The sequence below is a fragment of the Trichomycterus rosablanca genome, chromosome 26, assembly GCF_030014385.1.
Source record: "Trichomycterus rosablanca isolate fTriRos1 chromosome 26, fTriRos1.hap1, whole genome shotgun sequence".
Lineage (NCBI taxonomy): Eukaryota > Metazoa > Chordata > Actinopteri > Siluriformes > Trichomycteridae > Trichomycterus > Trichomycterus rosablanca.
The window spans coordinates 487697-509956 of record NC_086013.1 but is presented as its reverse complement, the minus strand read 5'-3'; the positions used below and the strand labels follow the sequence as shown (position 1 = coordinate 509956).

Here is a 22260-nt window from a genome sequence, read left to right as displayed (position 1 = left end):
CCTAAAGTCCTGCTCCCCTCCTAAAGTCCTGCTCCTCTCCCAAAGTCCTGCTCCCCTCCTAAAGTCCTGCTCCCCTCCTAAAGTCCTGCTCCTCTCTTAAAGTCCTGCTCCTCTCCTAAAGTCCTGCTCCCCTCCTAAAGTCCTGCTCCTCTCCTAAAGTCCTGCTCCTCTCTTAAAGTCCTGCTCCTCTCCTAAAGTCCTGCTCCCCTCCTAAAGTCCTGCTCCCCTCCTAAAGTCCTGCTCCTCTCCTAAAGTCCTGCTCCCCTCCTAAAGTCCTGCTCCTCTCCTAAAGTCCTGCTCCCCTCCTAAAGTCCTGCTCCTCTCCTAAAGTCCTGCTCCTCTCCTAAAGTCCTGCTCCCCTCCTAAAGTCCTGCTCCCCTCCTAAAGTCCTGCTCCTCTCCTAAAGTCCTGCTCCCCTCCTAAAGTCCTGCTCCCCTCCTAAAGTCCTGCTCCCCTCCTAAAGTCCTGCTCCCCTCCTAAAGTCCTGCTCCCCTCCCAAAGTCCTGCTCCCCTCCTAAAGTCCTGCTCCTCTCCTAAAGTCCTGCTCCTCTCCTAAAGTCCTGCTCCCCTCCCAAAGTCCTGCTCCCCTCCTAAAGTCCTGCTCCTCTCCTAAAGTCCTGCTCCCCTCCTAAAGTCCTGCTCCTCTCTTAAAGTCCTGCTCCTCTCCTAAAGTCCTGCTCCCCTCCCAAAGTCCTGCTCCCCTCCTAAAGTCCTGCTCCTCTCCTAAAGTCCTGCTCCTCTCCTAAAGTCCTGCTCCCCTCCCAAAGTCCTGCTCCCCTCCTAAAGTCCTGCTCCTCTCCTAAAGTCCTGCTCCCCTCCTAAAGTCCTGCTCCTCTCCCAAAGTCCTGCTCCCCTCCTAAAGTCCTGCTCCCCTCCTAAAGTCCTGCTCCTCTCCTAAAGTCCTGCTCCCCTCCTAAAGTCCTGCTCCTCTCCTAAAGTCCTGCTCCTCTCTTAAAGTCCTGCTCCTCTCCTAAAGTCCTGCTCCCCTCCTAAAGTCCTGCTCCCCTCCTAAAGTCCTGCTCCTCTCCTAAAGTCCTGCTCCCCTCCTAAAGTCCTGCTCCTCTCCTAAAGTCCTGCTCCCCTCCTAAAGTCCTGCTCCTCTCCTAAAGTCCTGCTCCCCTCCTAAAGTCCTGCTCCTCTCCTAAAGTCCTGCTCCCCTCCTAAAGTCCTGCTCCTCTCCTAAAGTCCTGCTCCCCTCCTAAAGTCCTGCTCCTCTCCTAAAGTCCTGCTCCCCTCCTAAAGTCCTGCTCCTCTCCTAAAGTCCTGCTCCTCTCCTAAAGTCCTGCTCCCCTCCTAAAGTCCTGCTCCTCTCCCAAAGTCCTGCTCCCCTCCTAAAGTCCTGCTCCTCTCCTAAAGTCCTGCTCCCCTCCTAAAGTCCTGCTCCTCTCCTAAAGTCCTGCTCCCCTCCTAAAGTCCTGCTCCTCTCCTAAAGTCCTGCTCCCCTCCTAAAGTCCTGCTCCTCTCCCAAAGTCCTGCTCCCCTCCTAAAGTCCTGCTCCTCTCCTAAAGTCCTGCTCCTCTCCTAAAGTCCTGCTCCCCTCCTAAAGTCCTGCTCCTCTCCCAAAGTCCTGCTCCCCTCCTAAAGTCCTGCTCCTCTCCCAAAGTCCTGCTCCCCTCCTAAAGTCCTGCTCCCCTCCTAAAGTCCTGCTCCTCTCCTAAAGTCCTGCTCCCCTCCTAAAGTCCTGCTCCCCTCCTAAAGTCCTGCTCCTCTCCCAAAGTCCTGCTCCCCTCCTAAAGTCCTGCTCCTCTCCTAAAGTCCTGCTCCTCTCCTAAAGTCCTGCTCCCCTCCTAAAGTCCTGCTCCTCTCCTAAAGTCCTGCTCCCCTCCTAAAGTCCTGCTCCTCTCCCAAAGTCCTGCTCCCCTCCTAAAGTCCTGCTCCTCTCCTAAAGTCCTGCTCCTCTCCTAAAGTCCTGCTCCCCTCCTAAAGTCCTGCTCCTCTCCCAAAGTCCTGCTCCCCTCCTAAAGTCCTGCTCCTCTCCCAAAGTCCTGCTCCCCTCCTAAAGTCCTGCTCCCCTCCTAAAGTCCTGCTCCTCTCCTAAAGTCCTGCTCCTCTCCTAAAGTCCTGCTCCCCTCCTAAAGTCCTGCTCCTCTCCTAAAGTCCTGCTCCCCTCCTAAAGTCCTGCTCCCCTCCTAAAGTCCTGCTCCCCAGTCCTGCTCCCCTCCCGAAGTGTGCACTGATGTTTACTGCTGGGATTCCGGATGAGTGCAGCTGGAACCACATCACCATTCTTTACATTCTGAAGCTCTCACACTGATTTATCTGTCTGCATTTATGGAACAACTTTATCAGTTTGGAATTCTCACACTAGAACACCGAGACTTTCTTACCTTCTCTACAAGAATCAAGCTCCTAATTCTAGAAATGTGTAGAATTAATGGTTTCATCACTCCAGAATTCTGAAATTAGAGTCAAATTGACCTTTAACTTCAGCAGTGTAGAATTCTGATACTAGAACTTCTTTCATTTTTCTTAAATAAAAAAAAGAAAAATAGTTATAAATTGTACCTGCTCATATTTTAGAATTCTGCATGGTTGTGAATCAGGACCAGTTTAACACTTGAGAATAATAAAACTAGAACTGTCGTGGTTACTGTACAATTCTGCATTTATAAAATTTAGGAAAAATTCTAAAATAATTCTGAATTTATAAGATGTGTTACGTTCTTAAATTCTGAAACAACCGTCGCTTTGGTGTGTAACAGTTTTATTCTGATAGAATTCAAATGTAAACAGCTTTATATTATAAAGTTCAGAAGTTTATTCAGATTTATAGGATTTTCCTATAATATGTCATTAAATTTAGAAAAGCTTTATGTTTTAAAATTGTAAAATTCTACATTTCTAAAAGCTGAAAACATTTTTTTAATTTACACCATTATGAGAATGAATTTTATTTTAACATTTTAAAATGAAAAAGAAACACATTTTTTTGAATTTAGAATTCTTAAACAGTCACTGCTTTTATTATTATTAATTATTTATTAATAATAATTATTTAACTTTGGAAAAGCTCTCTTGACTGTGGACAGTATCATCCACGAGTTTACCTGAATGCACAGCTGTGAAGTATGATGGAGTGTGTGTGAAAGTGTGTGTGAGAGTAATGCATTTTACAGACGCACCCTATGGTGCAAACCCCTGATTGATTAATTTGGTGAGGTTTTAATCATCACCAGAGATCTGGAGGAACGAGACTAAACCTCTAACTGAGGCAGAGTCGGGGTGAGACGTCGTATCTGATTCCCTCACTGGGGCAGAAATGCAGGATTTTTTTCAGCTGCAGATCCCTCTCTCTCTCTCTCTCTCTCTCTCTCTCTCTCTCTCTCTCTCTCTCTCTCTCTCTCTTGCTCTCTCTCTCTCTCTCTCTCTCTCTCTCTCCCTCTCTCCCTCTCTCCCTCTCTCTCTCTCTCTCTCTCTTGCTCTCTCGCTCTCTCTCTCTCTTGCTCTCTCTCTCTCTCTCTCTTGCTCTCTCTCTCTCTCTCTCTCTCTTGCTCTCTCACTCTTAGTTTGTGACCACAGCATGAAAGAGACGACTGGTAGCGTTTAGCACTCGCTGTGACCGAATATTAGTTTAACATCTGTACTGTATTCACTGTGTGTGTGTGTGTGTGTGTGTGTGTATGTGAATATTAACGCCTACCCCACAGATGAAAGACGCTGTTAACCCTTAAAGCAACACATCAGAAACACACACACATCTGCAAAAGTCTGTGTGTTTGTTTGTGTGTATATGTGTATGTGTGTTTGTGTATATACTGTATGTGTATGTGTGTTTGTGTATATATGTATGTGTGTTTGTGTATATATGTATGTGTGTTTGTGTATATGTGTATGTGTTTGTGTATATGTGTATGTGTTTGTGTGTGTTTTTTGTATGTCTGTGTGTGTATGTATTTGTTTCTACGTGTATGAGTGTGTGTACATTTGTTTGTGTGTATATATTAATGTGTGTGTGCATGTTTGTTCATGTGTGTATATTAGTGTGTGTGTGTGTGTGTGTTTGTGTGTGTATGTGTGTGTGTGTGTGTGTGTTCCACAATATTCTGTGAATGATGTAAAATGTTTGTCAGAAAAACCATCAGATTCCAAACCTCATTTTCAGCAGCACCTAATCTGTGAACGTCCACCATGATCTCCTCAGCTCTGTTCCTCTGTTCCTCATTTCCATCTTTCAAAGCTGAGCTTAAACTCTTTCTTTTTAATATTACTGTTCCTCTCTCACGCCAGCTGAGGGTTTGTGTTTGTGCTTCAGTGACTAGGAGGATGAGCGATGCTTTACTGTGTGTGTTGTTGATTTACTGTGAAGCATGGTGAAGGAGGTGTTTTATAATGTTTGCATTGTTGAAACGTTTCCTTTAGAGCTGTGTGAGGAAATGAAGATTTACTGCAGTTTAATCTCAGTGTCTGAGATCAGCAGCCGCAGAAAAGAAACATTTAGCGATTATTAAATATTCTTAAATAAATCGTTGTGTTTAATGAGGACTTGAGCAGTATCACAGGCTTTACACCTGAGTGGAGAAGTAATTAAAATGGTGTGTGTGTGTGTGTGTGTGTGTGTGTGTGTGTAATTTACTGTAATTTCCCTCCAGTTGAATGTTAGCTTCATCAGTTCTTCCCCTTCTTTACACGCCGGGGTTCATTTACTTTTTCCTCCCCTCACATTTCTTTGCTCTTTTACAGCTGTTATTTTTATTATATTTATATGAAACCTTTTGTTCTGTAAATAAACCCACGTGCTGTTCTGTGATCTGTGCTAAATTAGCATTTAACATGTTTTTGCTACCTAGACTGAAGCTCCATCAATCTTTTACTTTCCTTCCTTCAGAATCCTTCATTTTTTCATGTGTGTGTGTGTGTGTGTGTGTGTGTGTGTGTGTGTGTGTGTGTGTGTGTGTACGCTACACCAGACTAGCTGCTGTGATCAGAGCTGTTGGTTCTGGTACATTAACTACAACTAGTGCTTTAGCTCCAGGATACTTACTTTGCTAAGCTAACCATGTCATTACAAAACCAACCAAGGCTAATTAACTTACACACACACACACACACACACACACACACACACACACACACAAGGTGACCAGACTTTTGGAATGTTTGTAAGACACGTGTCGGAGGGAGTGTGGTAACCAGTTTGTCCAAACAGCAGCGGATTCACAGTCGGGAATTGGGAATTGGATATGACTAAATTAGAAGATAAGCACGTAACACACATCTGACAGGATTTATTTATTTAAAACTTTAAAACTGCTGTAACGAGCAGCTCCCCCTGTTGGCCAAAGTAGGAATCACATGATAGGTGCTAATGAACCTTAAACCTCTTCTGCTCTCCACCTTTCTTCTGTTTACAGGAGTTCATGTACACACACACACACACACACACACACACTGTATGATAGATTTATGGAATCTTTGAAAGCTTGCAGATGTTCCACACAGAAGAACCAGAATTTCATCTTTCGTGTGAACCCAGATATGATGAGCACAAACACTGAACGGTTAATAAAATAATAAATAAATGGAAGCCGTGACTCTGGAACCCGTGACTCTGCCTCGGGGTGATGATTTAACTCCCTGTGCTGACACGGAGAATCCTGGTTTGTGTTCCAGGAAGTCAGGGTGTGGCATTACCGCTGTGTTTAGGGTTATAAAGTAAACTCTCCACTGTGCATCAATTTATTTCAGATTAACTCGAGTCCAGAACTGAGGGCGGATCTGGACCTTGTTGACGTATAACTGCTGTTCTCATGGATGCAGAACCGAATGCATCGATTGTTGATTTATTCTTAAAGTATTCAGGTGTTTTATTTTAGATCTACAGTGCATAATATTATCGAAAGATTCCGGGAAAAGAGAAAGCTCGTGCAGTACTCTGGATGTGTCAGAAACTGCTACTGAATGGTTGTGCACCGTCCCTTAGATCAGGGATTTCTGATCAGAAATAAAAGCTTAATTAAAGCCACAAAAATTCATTAGTACAGAAATAAAAGCAGATCTACTGAGACACAGTACACACTGTCCACAGTCAAGCGAGCTTTATATGACCGTGTGCTCACCATGAGCTGTTGTGTGAGAAAGATGCTCCTGCTTTTTCATTTTTTGTGAGATCAGTGAGAAACGTCGGTCGAAGCTTTCGGAGCGACGTAAAGCTGGTTTGACTGTGGACGGTTTCGCCTGTATCTCTGGTTTTATGAAAGGACTGAATATGAGGGTTTGGGGACAAAGAGTCAAAGAAGGAACATTATCTAATCATTCAGTCAGGGAACAGTGGAGGATCTGAGCACCAGGGATGTGAAGGATGCAGGTTTAAGTCTCACCACGGCCAAATATATACGAGGAATCTTCAAAAAGTTTCCTCACGTGTATATACGTGGTGAGGATGGAGGAGGAGGAATCGGGCGTGACTGAAAGACGCTTATAGTCCTGATTTAGCTCCATCTGATTTCCTCCTGTTTGGAGGCTGAAAGAAGCTTTAAGGGGAAGAAGATTTTCATGTGATGATGATGTGAAAGCACCGGCGCATCAGCGGCTATGAGCTCATCCTGACGGCATTAAAAAGTCGTCACGACGCTGGAAAAATGCATCAGAAGGCGACGATGTAGAAAAGCGACGGAGTTTGTTCATTTGTTGTGTATTTATAAGGTCACGCAGCAGAGAAGTGGAACAGTTGACGTCTGAAGCCGGACAGGGAGCGCAGGGTGTATGTAAACTTTTGACCTCAGTAAATTTTTGTGCATGATTGAGTTGTGTGTGAGATTTACACACACGCCAGACTGATGTGGTACAAGTCTATTAAAGTTTCAGCTGTCTCACACACACACACACACACACACACGTCTGTGAGTGTGTTAGTGTATACACTATATATTAGAGGTGTTCCTACACTAATACTGACATGATTCTATTTAACCTTCAGCTGTTATCCCACACACACACACACACACACACACACACTGGCCGGGTTCCAGCTGCACTATTACGGGAAACAAGAAGAGGAAACGGGAGATCAATGCCCTAATCAATGGGACACTGTAAGTGAGAAACAGGAGACGTGTGTGTGTGTGTGTGTGTGTGTGTGTGTATCGAGTGCCTGATTCACGTTTCATAAGCACATGTGTTCACTTTTTAAAGGCGTGTAATCAGACTGTGGACTGGAGCTCGGAACAGTTGTGTGTTTTTATGAGGACACGCTGATGGAACGCTTGTCCTCGTCTCTGACGTCTTTGTCTCAGCCGCCGGATCAGAGAAACACAAAATTAAACGATGTAGCTTCATGTTTATTATTTTATATTAATTATTCTGTTTACAGCATCAAACAATATCCAGCAAAATCAGACCTAAAGTATTGGGACGCCCCTTCTAATTACTCAAATTTTCTATATGTTTCAGCCACAATAGTCACTAACAGCTGTAATAAATTAATCATATAAAGGAAATTATCCGTGATGCTTTCAACCTTGCAGCGACAGTTTAGGGAAGGTCCTTCCCTGTTCCAGCATGAGCAAGCTGTATAAAGACGTGAAGAAAAGCTCCAGCGTCCTGCACAGAGCCCTGAGCTCAGCCCCACTCACCAGCTCTGGGATGAACCGGAACACCGACTGATCAATCAGCACCCAGCTTTTCTGCCTAAACAGGCACAAATTCCCATACGTGGACACAACTCAACATCCTCAAAGTAACACAGACGTCGCTCTGTTTTAATACTGTTTGTTTTTTAAACTAAACGTCCAGCAAGCTCACGATCAGGCGTCCCAATACTTTTGGCCATGTGGTGTGTTTTATTGATTTCTAATCAGACAGGAAATAAAGTAGAAATGGGTGCTGCAGTTACGCCCTCTGCTGGCTGATCGATGGTGCTGCACAGAGACAGGGGATAATGGAGATCGGTGCGTGACTCTCCGTGCGCGATACGGATCTCCACAGGTGAAAAGAAGCGGTCAGTACTGTGCACACATGTTGAAGGGGGCGTGTGTTAATCACGACCCTCCTCGGTCAGGAGTGGAGGTCTGCAGCAGTACAGGAAGTGAATACGATCGGGGAATTGGATACGACACAGCTAAAAACCTTCCCCTCTTCTAATGAACGATCAAATTAAGTTTCGTCCTTTCCGACGTTTATTTTGAGCAGCTTTCAGACGCACTTCTGAGAAAGCGTAGTGTAGTCTTAGCTGTGGAATGTCTGGAGTGTGTGTGTGTGTGTGTGTGTGTTGTGGTTCGGGCTCTTAGCCAGCGCTAGCCCGTCCAGCAGCTGCTTTCACACACACAGTTTGGTGCCACACGGTCTCACATGGTCGGTCTCGTTAGCGGGGTGTGATTACTTTTCCATACACGAGCAGCAGTTCTGGAACCGGACGTGTGACGGCTGCACGTGAGCTTTAGATCAGGACGTGAGTAAAGCACCGCACTACTGGACCCTGCAGCGGTCATACACTGCTGTGGAATTATGATCTGGCAGCCTGGCAGACAGATGCAGGTTGGCATTATGAATGTGGGTGGATTTCATGGTTCAGTTCCAATGAAGGGAAAGTCTAATGCTGGAGCAACAGTTTGGGGAAGGTCCTTTCCTGTTTCAGCACAAAGCAGGCAAATGTGTGTAAAAATGTGTGTGTGTGTTGGGGGGACTTGGACTTGTCTGATTGTAGTGTTGCACTGGACACACACACACACACACCCTTTTGGTCATAAGTAGGAACTCTGTCCATATAATTTGGCATTTCAGGACCACACCTACACAGACTTGATATAAAAGCCTTTTTATTTCAATATTTACCATCAACAGCTGGAACGTTGGACCACACACACACACACACACACACACACACAGACGGTAAAAGCCGTGTGTGTTTGTGTGCATCTTGTCCAGTGGTCCATTTTCTCATCCCACGTTAACAGAGGAGGAGGCTTAAACACATGTTTAGGATGCTGTGTGTGTGTGTGTGTCAGTGTGTGTGTGTGAGTGTGTGTGTGTGTGTGTGTGTGTGTGTGCAGGAAACACTTGTTGTGGATGACTTCCTCCTGCGCTAGAAGCGTCTCTGACAAAATTGTCCAAACATTTATTAGCTGAAAGACAAACACGCCGCGTTTCTCCGCTGTTTTATTTACACCATGCTGAAGTTTTAAAGGCCGAACAAAAACAGTTATTGTTGGGGATTTAACACACACACACACACACACACACACACTGACACACACACACACTCACACACACACACACAGTATGTAAAAGTTAAAATCCCCATCCAGCCAGATGAATCATTTCTAATGTATTCTTAAATAAAGACGTGAAACTATCCGCTCAGATTTACTCGAGGGATGAGGGAGCTGAATTTAAAGCAGAAGTGTTTTCTTCTTGTGTGTAATCTGAGGCAGAATAAAGCTTGCTGGACTGTGGACAGTGTTCTCCATGTCCAGCAGATTGTTATTCAGTAGACCTGCACTTTGGTGGCTCTTGGCTTACATCTTATATTTAGGTTTGGGGGATAAAAGGTGCCAGTTTAGGTTTTATCATGAGTGTGTGTGTGTATTTGTGTGTTTGTGTGTGTGTGTGTATGTGTGTGTGTGTGTATTTGTGTGTGTGTGTGTGTTGGCATCATATTTACAGATAATAAACAATAACGTGATCTAGGCGTTTGTAAATCTTTGTCATCTGGAGCTCGACATCTACACGGGTGTGTGTGAAATCTTTAAGACGTGTGTGTGTGCGCGCGCCCTACATTGGCATTTTTAGGGCTGTACGCCCCCCCCTGAGTTTACAGTATCTGGGTTCAGGGTAACCCACCACCACCGCCCCTCTCTGATAGCGCTGGCACATGTGTGTGAGGTCAGCAGGTCGTAAATATCACATGACCTTCGGGTCGGAATGTTTTATCCATGACATCGATAAAGTGAGAGTAGAGAGTAGAGAGCGGGTTTATATGAGGGGGAGACGGAGCAGATTTCGGGGGGTGGTGGGTGCCAGGAGAAGACAAGCGTGTCGGCCATAAAGAAACGTCCAAATGTGTTTTCCGTCAGAGCTGCACCCATCCGTCCAGCGCCTCATCAGTCCATCCAGAGAGTCCAGATCCACTATAAATGATCAGGATCCACTCATCACACACACACACACACACACACACACACACACACACACACACCTACACACACACACACACACACACACACACTCACATGGTTTCAGTTGAGCTCTTGGTGTGTGTTCAGTCATATTTTATATGAAAGTAGAAACTCTGAGGGTTTGGGTTATGACTAAGTGGAAGCCATGATGAGCACATTAAATCTAAACATGAATGTTGTGTAAAATCGAGATGATTTAAAGCTTTTTAATTATTTAAATCATCCGAGTGAATCACAACAGGTGAGAGATTCAGTCAGAGTAACATCATATACAGTATATCATATATCATATATTTTAAATTATTCTATAAAAAAGTTAATATAGAGCTAATAAGAGTGAAAAGCCAATTCTGGTAAATAATTTGACTGTTCTGCATCAGTTGTTTTTGCTTTATTATTATTATTATTATTATTATTATATGACATTTATTATTATTATTATTATTATATGACATTTATTATTATTATTATTATTATTATATTACATTTATTATTAGTATTATTAGTATTATTATATTACATTTATTATTATTATTAATTATTATTATTTATTTATTATTATTATTATTATTATTATTATTATTATTACATTTATTAATATTACATTTATTATTATTATTATTATTATTGTTATTATTACACGTGATGTATAAGAGTGTTATTTTTTTTATTTTAATAACTATAATAAATGTAGTTGTAGGTTAAAATGAACTGATGATGAGATTTTATTATATTTTTATTATATAAAAATTTATTTTTCTCCCGGTTTTTAGACTCCAGATATTAAATATGATTTTATGTTTTTACCTCAGCGTGTGTAAATGTGGTCAAACTAATAAAATAAAAATGAGTAATTTATTATATATTATTTATTATATTTTATAGATTATATATGTGTGTGTGTGTGTGTGTGTGTGTGTGTGTGTGTGTGTGTAATGTTTTAGACTCGGGCTAGTAAATGTAGAATTTTCATGTTTCTTTTTATATTTTATTTACATCTATAATTTTTACAGACAGAATCTGTCCGATTATTTAATAAATAAAAATCAAATATATAAAATAAACTGAGTAGAAAAAATCGGTCAGCATGTTAAACAAAGTAAATAAAGTAAACAATTAAATTATTTCTATTTTGCACTTTTATCGCTTTACTAAATAAAAAATCTATATTTATAAATAATATATAATATAAAATTAAACCTGGACCAGCTGATCTGGCTGATCTCTGATCAGTAGATTTTGGAACCCCGACGTTCTCATGATGAATCTTTAGTTGTGATCTGAATAACCAGCACGATTGTGTATCAACTGTGTGATTTATTAAAGCTGAATCTCCTTATTTATTTATTTAAAATATCAGAAGTGTTATAAATACGGATGCAAAGTTCTTCATTCATGCGGCTTTAACATAATGACTTTAATATTATAATAAATGAATATATAAATATAAACGCTGATCATGATGTTCAGTATTAAAGTAAAATTCTGTTGGAGTTTGGGTCAGTGTGAGGTGATATATAATCAGTGTGAGGTGATATATAATCATATCTCTGCTGTAACTGTGTGAAATGACGTGGATTTTATAAAACGCCAGACTGTGACGTCACAACCCGTCGGTGGCGCGCCGCTGCTTCTCTGTTAGCACTAAGTGAGTTTGTCTCCTGACTGTTTGATGTGAGTGCGGTTTAGTTTGTGTTTAAACTTATTAAATGTGTTAGTTTGAGCGTGACGGTGTGTGTGTGTGTTTTAGTGTGTGTGTGTGTGTTTTAGTGTGTGTGTGTGTGTGTGTGTGTGTGTTAGTGTGTGTATGTGTGTGTTAGTGTGTGTGTGTATGTGTGTGTTAGTGTGTGTGTGGAGAGGTTCAGTCGAGCAGAACCGTATCCCAGAACGTGGGGGTGGATGTTGGGTAACTGGGGTTCAGGTAGAGCCAACTTTTCACCCCTCTGTTTTTAATTTGGACCTGGACGGACGGGGAAAATCCCGAACTCTGCTCAGCACGCCGTACACACACCGTACACACACCACACTCACACCGTACTCACACCGTACACACACCGTACACACACCGTACACACACCGTACTCACACCGTACACACACCGTACACACACCGTACACACACCACACTCACACCGTACACACACCGTACTCACACCGTACTCGCACCGTACACACACCACACTCACACCGTACACACACCGTACACACACCACACTCACACCGTACTCACACCGTACACACACCGTACACACACACCGTACACACACCGTACTCACACCGTACACACACCGTACACACACCACACTCACACCGTACACACACCGTACTCACACCGTACTCGCACCGTACACACACCACACTCACACCGTACACACACCGTACACACACCGTACACACACTGTACACACCGTACACACACCGTACACACACCACACTCACACCGTACACACACCGTACACACACCGTACACACACACCGTACACACACCGTACTCACACCGTACACACACCGTACACACACCACACTCACACCGTACACACACCGTACTCACACCGTACTCGCACCGTACACACACACCGTACACACACCGTACTCACACCGTACACACACCGTACACACACCACACTCACACCGTACACACACCGTACACACACTGTACACACCGTACACACACCACACACACACCGTACACACACCGCACACACACCACACTCACACCGCACTCACACCGCACTCACACCGCACACACACCACACTCACACCGTACACACACCGTACACACACCGTACACACACCGTACACACACCACACTCACACCGTACACACACACCGTACACACACCGTACTCACACCGTACACACACCGTACACACACCGTACACACACCACACTCACACCGTACTCGCACCGTACACACACCGTACTCACACCGTACACACACCGTACTCACACCGTACTCGCACCGTACACACACCGTACACACACCACACTCACACGTACACACACCACACACACACCGTACACACACCACACACACCGTACACACACCATACACACACCACACTCACACCGTACACACACCGCACACACACCGTACACACACCGCGCACACACCGTACACACGCCGTACTCACACCGTACTCACACCGTACTCACACCGTACACACACCGTACTCACACCGTACTCACACCGTACACACACCGTACTCACACCATACACACACCACACACACACCATACACACACTGTACACACACCGCACACACACCGTACACACACCGTACACACACCGCACTCACACCGTACACACACCGTACACACACCGCACACACACCGTGCACACACCGCACACACCGCACACACACCGCGCACACACCGTACACACACCGTACACACACCGTACCGACACCGTACCGGCTTTACTACAAACCCAAATTTATTTCTCACTCCCGAATAATTAAGTGTCGCAGAGTGAAAACGTGCCAATCGCAAAATTTCTCTGGAAAACCAGAGGTTCAGTTTTTAACTACAGATCTGTGAAGAAACGAACCGCTGCAGCTTTACCCCAGAAGAACCAGTAAGAACCAGTAAAACCAGAATAAATAAAACTCAGAACAATGAACCACACGTGAACCTGTCACCGAACCTCCAGTCACATGGTCACGCCCATTCCACGAATCGAGACCACTCGACCCTTCGTTTGGCCTTGGTCTGGCTTAGAACAAGCTGGTCTGGTTCGGAAGAAGCTGGTCTAGTTTAGAAGAAGCTGGTCCGGTTGAGAAGGAACTGGTCTGGATCAGAAGGAGCTGGTCTGGTTTAGAAGGAACTGGTCTAGTTTAGAAAGAACTGGTCTGGTTGAGAAGGAACTGGTCCGATTTAGAAGGAACTGGTCTGGATCAGAAGAAACTGGTCATGTCTGGTCCCACCACAGCTGGAATCCGGCGGGTGGATTTGCGCCGTTCTCAGCATTCCTCTCCTCGTCCTCATTTCCTCTCTCTCACTTCTTGGCTGCCGTGTGTCGCTCTGAAATGATTTTAAAGCTCTTGGTGTATCTCGGAGGTGCTGCCTACAGAGAGAGCAATCATACACTTACAGCCAGATGTTGTCTCCATTTCACACACACACACACACACACACACACACACACGTACGGAGGAAGGTCTGGAGACTCAGCGTGTCGGCATGTTAACTTTTCCAAGCACAATATCGCTCGGTCGCTCTCCGTTTTCCTTCTTTGATGATGCTTAACCCCCGACGGGGCGCTCGGGGCGTGATGGATCCATTCCGGAACGTTCTGCATGGTTCTGGCACGCCGAGGAACATTCCCGAACCCACGCAGGTCACAACCAGTTCAGAATCAGTTCAGCATGGTGAAAGTTCTAGATGCTGTGTGGAGAATCACGGTGAAGCTGGAGGAGCTTCTCAAAGTTCTCAGGAACAAAAAATAATTTAACATCACTTCATAGAACCACTAATCGTCCCCGGACAGGAGCGGCAGATGAGATCTCACACTCTGCTTTCAGTCTCATGATCTGGAAGCTCAGAGAGAAACCAACCGGATGATCTGAAAGCAGCAGGAACAACATCAGCACCGACCTGCAGCATCTACAATCACCTCCGTTTCCTTGTTTCACAGTGAAGTATAAAGAGAGATTAATAAAGACGTGCTCTGTGCACAGAAGCAGGAAAGGACCTTCCCCAAACTGTTTTACAAAGCTAAGTAAAAGTGTAAAACCCTTTCTGTTCATGGTTTTATACAGCAGTTAGTCACACGTGAGCAGATCTTTAATCTGATCTTCTAAAATAAAAACATGATTTTATTTCCTGCAGCTGCTGCGTCCTGTTTACATCAGAGCTCCGGGTTACAGCGTCCAGCATTGTCCAGCATCGTCCAGCCATAAATATTTACATTAAAGAAATATTCACCACACTCACACACACTCACACACACTCACACACACACACACTCGGCATGTTTAATCAGGTGCAGAAACACGTTTCCTGTTTATTCTGTAACTCTGAGCTGCAGCTACGATCAATAATTCAGATTTATTAAAGAATATAAAAGTAAAACGTAACTTTATGATATAAATAAATTCTTCAGGTTTGACGTCTTTTCTAGTTTCTGCTCAGAGAGAAAAAAATCAGATTTAATTTAATGTGATTCAGAACAAAAATGTTTATTAAATAACTTCATACAAACACAAACAAACCAACGTGTTTTTACATCATCAGTTCTAAACAGACTCCAGTTATACGATTATTTATATTCACAACATCAAAGCTAACAGAAAGAATTATTTTATTTATTTTTATTTATTTATATTTTGCAGATTTGTGATTTTCATTTGGCAAAATAATGAAGGTCCCTCAGATGCAGAAGCTTCATCCTGGTCTTTGTTTCCTCTGATGCATTTTACAGAGATGCTCCCTCCACCGTTCTACAGGTGTGTGTAAAGTTTAAAGCTGTGTGAGATGTGTGTGTGTGTGTGTGTGAGTACAGTTTTGAGCTGTGTGTGTGAAGTGTTAGAGCTGTGTGAGGTGTGTGTGTGTGTGTGTAAAGTTTTGGAGCTGTGTGTAAAGTTTTGATCTGTGTGTGTGTGTGTGTAACTGGTCTGTAGTGGTTTGTGTTGCTCCTTTATCCCAGATGTGCTGTTACTGAGGCGTAATGTGGACAGATGTTTTTCAACACCCCTAATGAGAACACACATACACACACACACACACACACTAAACTGTATAAATATAGCATTATAAAATTCATACGTCTGTGTTTCCGTTAATATGTCCACAGTTCATTGTGGTTGTTTTTTCACCCAAACCCTAAGGATAAGCACACAGTGTGTGTGTGTGTGTGTGTGTGTGTGTGTGTGTGTGTGTGTGTGTGTGTGTGTGTGTGTGTGTGTGTGTGTGTGTGTTGGAACGGCAAACAGAAGCGCTTTGAATTTATTTAGTCTCTCTGCACTCTGGAAAGTCCCAACTGCTCCAGATCTGTCCTATTTAACCACCACACACACACACACACACTTTCTCTCTCTCTCTCTCTCACACACACACACACACACACACACACACATTCTCTCACACACACTCACGTAACTCGTACTTTAGAGGTGTGAGCACTTCTGTAAGCGGTCCGTGTGTGTAAGTGGGCTCGAGTGCAGCTGCTAGTGGTGCTGCACAACAGCATGGGTCTAGTGCACCAGGGTTTGATCTCTGCCTCTAGATACAGTCTGTAATGAGTTTTGCATGTTCTCCATGTGTAGGTTTCCTGTTTCTCTGGGTTCCAGAAGGTGGGTTTGTTGTTTTAAATTACCCCAGGTTTAAGTGGGTACCTTAGTAAATGAAAGTGTGTGTGTGTGTGTGTGTGTGTGTGTGTTGAGAGCTACACACTAATATTGAGATGATTTATGTTTATGGGACATCAGAGAGACCCCCATAAATATTGCTTATTATCCAGCTGTGGACACACACACACACACATTTTAACTGTGTGAGGATTTTGGGACCATATTGAGTTTGGCAACTTCCCATCATAGATGTTGTTGTTGTGTGTGTGTACGCGCACAAGTGTGTGTGTACGCGCACAAGTGTGTGTGTGTGTGTGTGTGTGTGAAATCACTGACAGGAAATAGTTTTCTGTAGAAATGTAACCCACTCGCAAACTCGTCTCAGCATGGAATCTGTGGCTTATGGAAGACTTCCTGTGTGTGTGTGTGTGTGTGTAAGAGAGTGTGTGTGTGTGTGTGCTGATGTAGCTTGTGTTCTTTTAATAATGCGTGGGTGTTTAAACTCACCCAGAAACACATACAGCCGTGGACCGCTTCTTTTCACCTGTCAGTGACGGCGTCTCACAGAGAGCTGTATCACGTACAGAAGATCACACACGGCTACCTGTGGCTCCACCACCTCTCATGTAGATGCTTCGATCAGCCAGCAGAGGTCACCAGTGCAGCAGCGACGGAGAACCTGTTAAACCTTCTCCTCCCTCACACACAGCCAGTCGGGTCTGTGTGGTGCCCGGCCGGTCGATAGCACGGCTGACATTAGAACCCGAGATCTCAGTGGTGGCGGCCTAGCGCATAATGTTGCTGTTCCACGCTGAAGAGTGTAAGTTTCACACACTGGGAATGTGCACTTCTGTGTGTGTGTGTGTGTGTGTGTGTGTGTAAGGACCCAGTAGGGAACAGTAAAATCCATTGGCCGTGATAAAGAATAACACTTTCATTGCTCAATTTCCCACTGTGGTTTTAAGGGTGTGTGTGTGAGTGTGTGAGTGTGTGTGTGTGTGAGTGTGTGTGTGAGTGTGAGTGTGTGTGTGTGTGTGTGTGCACGCTTGCTCTTCAGTTCTATCAGTCCATGTTAGAAGACTCTGGACAGCACATGCTTACCCTGTAGAACTGAAACTCCTCCCACACACTGAACAATCACAAACACACACACACACACACCCGACACTTCCCTCCACTCACCTACACACACACACTTCATACCAAAAATATGGGCGGGGCAGAGGGGGCGTGACAGTGGGGGGTCAGGTCATCTCTCTCCTCCTCATCTTCATCATGTTCATCCTCATTATGAACATTTTCACCATCCTCATCTTTATCATCTTTCTAGTCTTTATGTTCCTCATGATGTTTCTTATAATCCCTATCCTCTTTTTCTTCATCTTCATCATCATCATCTGCATCTTCATCCTCCTCCTCTATAAATCCTGGTACATTTTAATGTTACTCTGGTGTAAACCACCGTTTCACCGAACAGAACTGATTTATTTAAAGTCTTTATGGTGCCTCACATCAACTAAACTTTATATTAATGCCTTTAGCTCTGTGTGTGTGTGTGTGTGTGTGTGTGAGTGTGTGAGTGTGTGTGTGTGTGTGTGTGTGTGAGTGTGTGAGTGTGTGAGTGTGTGAGTGTGTGAGTGTGTGTGTGTGTGTGCTCTCACACAATGGAGAGCAGTGTGTGACTCTGATCCTGTATGAACCCGCCTGGTGCAGGTGAAAAGAAGCGGTCGGTTACTGCACATGTGTCGGAGGGGGCGTGTGTTACATGGAGTACATGTCGCTGTCCACAGTCAAGAGAGCTTTTTAAATCTCATGTGCTGAGAGGAACGTTCTGCTCAGGTGGAGTTTTTCAGAGCGACGGAACACGCGAGCTATCATCAGGTGTGCTAATCTGGCGGAACAGCGCCTCCACGTCAGCTAGCGAATTCCACTCGGCCACTTCAGCGGCGTTTGTTTATAGAAGCGGTTCTGGACTGGAGATGAAATGATATTTCTCACGTATTCGTCGGTCTCGGGCTCAGACAGCACGTTCTCGGTCACGGTGGAGCTGAGTTCAGATCCCCGGCTCGATTAAAGCCGCGTGAAGGACGACCGGCGGCCGGCGGCGTAACGAGAACCAGAACGTTTCTCTGCAGGTACTGAGGTCTCGTCCGGCTTCAGGCGTGTTCGATAAAAACTGATCGTCGGTGTTCTTGGGATGTGGACGGGTAACGGGTCTCGTCATTTTTTCCTTCATTAAACACGTTCGTAATAAAATGAATTAAATTTTAGAAAGAAACAGACGAGCGAAGTCCAAACATTTAAAAATGTGAGAAGAACATAACAAAGTGATCACGCTGTTAATTCTGAGGGTTTTTTAATGTGAACAGCAACAAACTTCAAACTTTATCACTTTATATTCAATTTAATCTGGAGCTTCATCGTAGGTGCAGTCAAACTATCCTTATTTATACGGGCACAGAGAAGGGGGGCACTTAAATTTAATAAAAAAAGTGCAGTTAAAGAAAACATTCATGACTCCTCCTGTCGTGGAAATGGGTGTGTGGCATGTTTGGGCCTGTGGTAGCCTAGTGGGTAGAGCTTTGGGCTATCAACCAGAAGATTGGCGGTTCAAATCCAGGCTCTGCTATGCAGCCACTGTTGGGTCCTTGAGCGAGGCCCTTAACCCTGTCTGCTCCAGGGGCGCCGTAAGTTGGCTGACCCTGCGCTCTGACCCCAGCTTCCAACACCAGCTGGGATATGCGAAGAAAGAATTTCATTGAACTGTACATCTGTATATGTATATATGACAAATAAAGGATATCTTTCTTTCTTTCTTTCTTTACACAATCGTGTCCTCCGTGCAATACCACTTATGACCAGCAGAGGGGGTACAGAAATGCAGGTGATCCTCGGCTCCATGTGGACGTGTTTCTATTCATCACCGTTTCTATCTCACAGATTTGCCGGCTCCTCTGTTGGCGACCTGCTTTATTTCTCTGAAACCATGATGCCAGGCTCTGTCATGAGGAAGGCGCCCTGGACCAGTGAGCCCGGGCATTACCATCCCCGGTTGTTCTTGGTCAGTTCTCAGTTCTGCACCGCCCCTGTTCCATCCACGTTCTCCGTCTCTGCTGTGGACGTCTTGTTTGTTTCGGTTATTCTGGCCGCGGCTTTTATTCCCCCGTCACTCTTTTGTTCGAGGCTTTGTCCTCCGCCGTCGTTCTGACTTGGTTACGCGTCCTAAATATTGGATTCGTTTTTGGTTTTCGCAGGTACGGCGCTACACCTGGAGTGTACGCTATGTAGTGCGGATGTAGGGAACAGGGAGCGGTTTGGAACACAGCCAGAGTTTGCTTGAGGTAGCTGATCTGAATGATGTCATGTTTAAAACAGACAGAGATCAAAGAGTCTGGCGTCTGAGACGTGACTGTGTGTGTGTGTGTGTGTGTGTGTGTGTGTGTGTGTGTGAGATGGCTGTAGCCTTGGGTGCCGTTTAACATGACTCAGTGAGTGTTTCAGTGTGTGTGTGTGTGTGTGTGTGTGTGTGTGTGTGTGTATAATTAAAGTAATTTCTTTATTAGAGTAATACATCATTTCACTTTCGGCACGTCAGAAATGTCACTGTTTTGCATCTCCGCCTCTGCCTCCACCCCGAATACACACACACCGACGAAAAAATGTGACCTACACCGACCTGAAACACACCTGCGAAGCCCTACACACACACACACACACACACACTCACTCCTGACAATACACAGTGAAGCAGGACTTAATGCATTCCGTGAAAACACACGGTCGAGTTGGTAGCGGAACATTTGCAACACAAACAACGTCCTCCGTATCTGCGCTGCTATCCAATCCATCACACACACACACACACACACACTCCAGTCCAAATCCACGTGGCTCCTCACAGACACTAACCAGACCTGCTGATCGAACCCAGGTCCTCGAGGCTGCAGCTCGTCTGTTCAGGGTTCGGGTTCGACCCGTTGCAGGGTTTGGGGCGTCCCCTCTCTGAGACGTACGTGCAGGACGTGCGGTGAGGTACGGAGGTGAACGATCTCCACGGCCTGGTCTCAATCCCTCCATTCCTCGCTCTGTTACACACCGGCTGGCATCGGAACACCTGACGTGACGTCATTTTCTATTTATTTTATTAGTCTAAATGTTTTATCTTAAAAGTCATCAGGTTCTGGAGTATGAGCGAGACTTCTGGAGCCTCGTAATTTAATCGAGGGTAATTTAATAAAATTAGAGCCTCCAGAGCAGTGGGATTAAAAAACAAAAAGCCAGTCGAGTCTCTCGCTCCCTCCACCAAAAATACATTCATAAATAAATACATATAATCCTGATCTTTATATAATTCCTGCTTTTTTAGAGGTGCAGCTTTATTCTTTCCAAGAAATAAGTAAATAAAAACATGTACTGGAATGCAGCACGTTCACCGGTGTTCATCTGATCTGCTGTAGGGACAAAAGTATTGGGACGCCCCTTCTAATCATTAAATGTATGTGTTTCAGCCACAAGAGTTGCTAACAGGTGTAAATAAAAGGATCCATGATGCTTCTGACTCTGCAGCAACAGTTTAGGGAAGGGCCTTTCTGTTCCAGCATGACTGAGCCCCGGTGTTTTGGTTTAAAGAAACTCCTGAGCTCAGCCCCACTCAACAGCTCTGGGATGAACCGGAACATCGACTGAAACAAATGCTGTCATCTCTTGTACTACTGAATGGGCACAAATTCCCACAGACATACCTCAAAGTCTGGTGAGAAGCTTTTGTCAGTGTTGTGTATATATATAAAGTCGTATTGTATTCGTGCTGCATTCACTCGCTCTGAGTTTGTGTGTACTTTACAGTTTCTAAGAGTGTTCAGTATCTGATTTGCGCTCTGGCATGTGATTCATTTTTCCAGTGATGTGTGAAATGGTTTCCATCTGCAAACACCAGCAGCAGCGTAACAGTTTCACCAGAAGCATAAAAATGAATAAGTAAATAAATAATAATGAAACGTTTTTGTAAACGAGATTCCGATTTATTCTGATTTATCCCGAACGTGTAACCATCAGAGTCGGGATGGGACATTTTTTTGCAGGACAAAGCACACAGATGCTAATGTACTGTCCTCATCCTGTGAGTGTGTGTGTGTGTGTGTGTGTGTGTGTGTGTGTGTGTGTGTGTGTGTCAGACCCCGGCTGCTTTATGAGCTGTGATTGTACTGATGGTGTGTTGGAGAACGTTCTCACTCTGGAAAGAACAAAGTTACAGATTAATGTTATTTATTAACGTGATTTATTTGGGGACCCTCGTTACCCTCCTGGTGCTGATGAAGTCCTTAGCAGACGATCACCACGACAACGACAGATCTTCACTGTACGAACGTGTTCTGTGTTGAATTAGACCATTAGAACCCACTGGGAACACTGGGAACAACCAAGAGAACAGAACCAACCAACATCCACTTTTGTCCACTTGCCACTGAATACAATTCTAGCAATTGAGTATTGAGGGCCTCGCTCAGGGGCCCAACTTGGCGATGACAGGGCTTTCAATTTGGAAAGCCACGCCCATCTCACCAACAGCCAGTAAAATCTCAACGATTTGGGGAAATCGGATCACACTGTTGTGTGTTACAGTTCCCGTTATCACGTGTGTGTGTGTGTGAGAGTGTGTGTGTGTGTGTGTGTGTGTGTGTGATTGATGACAGGTCAGGTTGATAAACGCTCCTATTTTTGGCGTCGGCTCTGCACTCTGTAAAGGAAACGTTTAGTTAGCGCGGCCGCCGAGGACCGCCAACCTCCCATACTGCACCAGTTACACCCGCCACTACCCCCTCGACTCACCCCACCCCACCCCACCTCGCCCGTGTGTGTG

At 44.6% G+C, this 22260-nt stretch overlaps 1 long non-coding RNA gene across 1 annotated transcript; it reads left to right on the top strand.

Moving 5' to 3' along the window:
* Positions 1-11742: 11742 nt before the first annotated feature.
* Positions 11743-15798, top strand: LOC134303635 (uncharacterized). Its single transcript, XR_010007682.1, has 3 exons — positions 11743-11760; positions 15444-15557; positions 15732-15798. It is a non-coding gene; the product is annotated as an uncharacterized LOC134303635 (long non-coding RNA).
* Positions 15799-22260: the final 6462 nt, after the last annotated feature.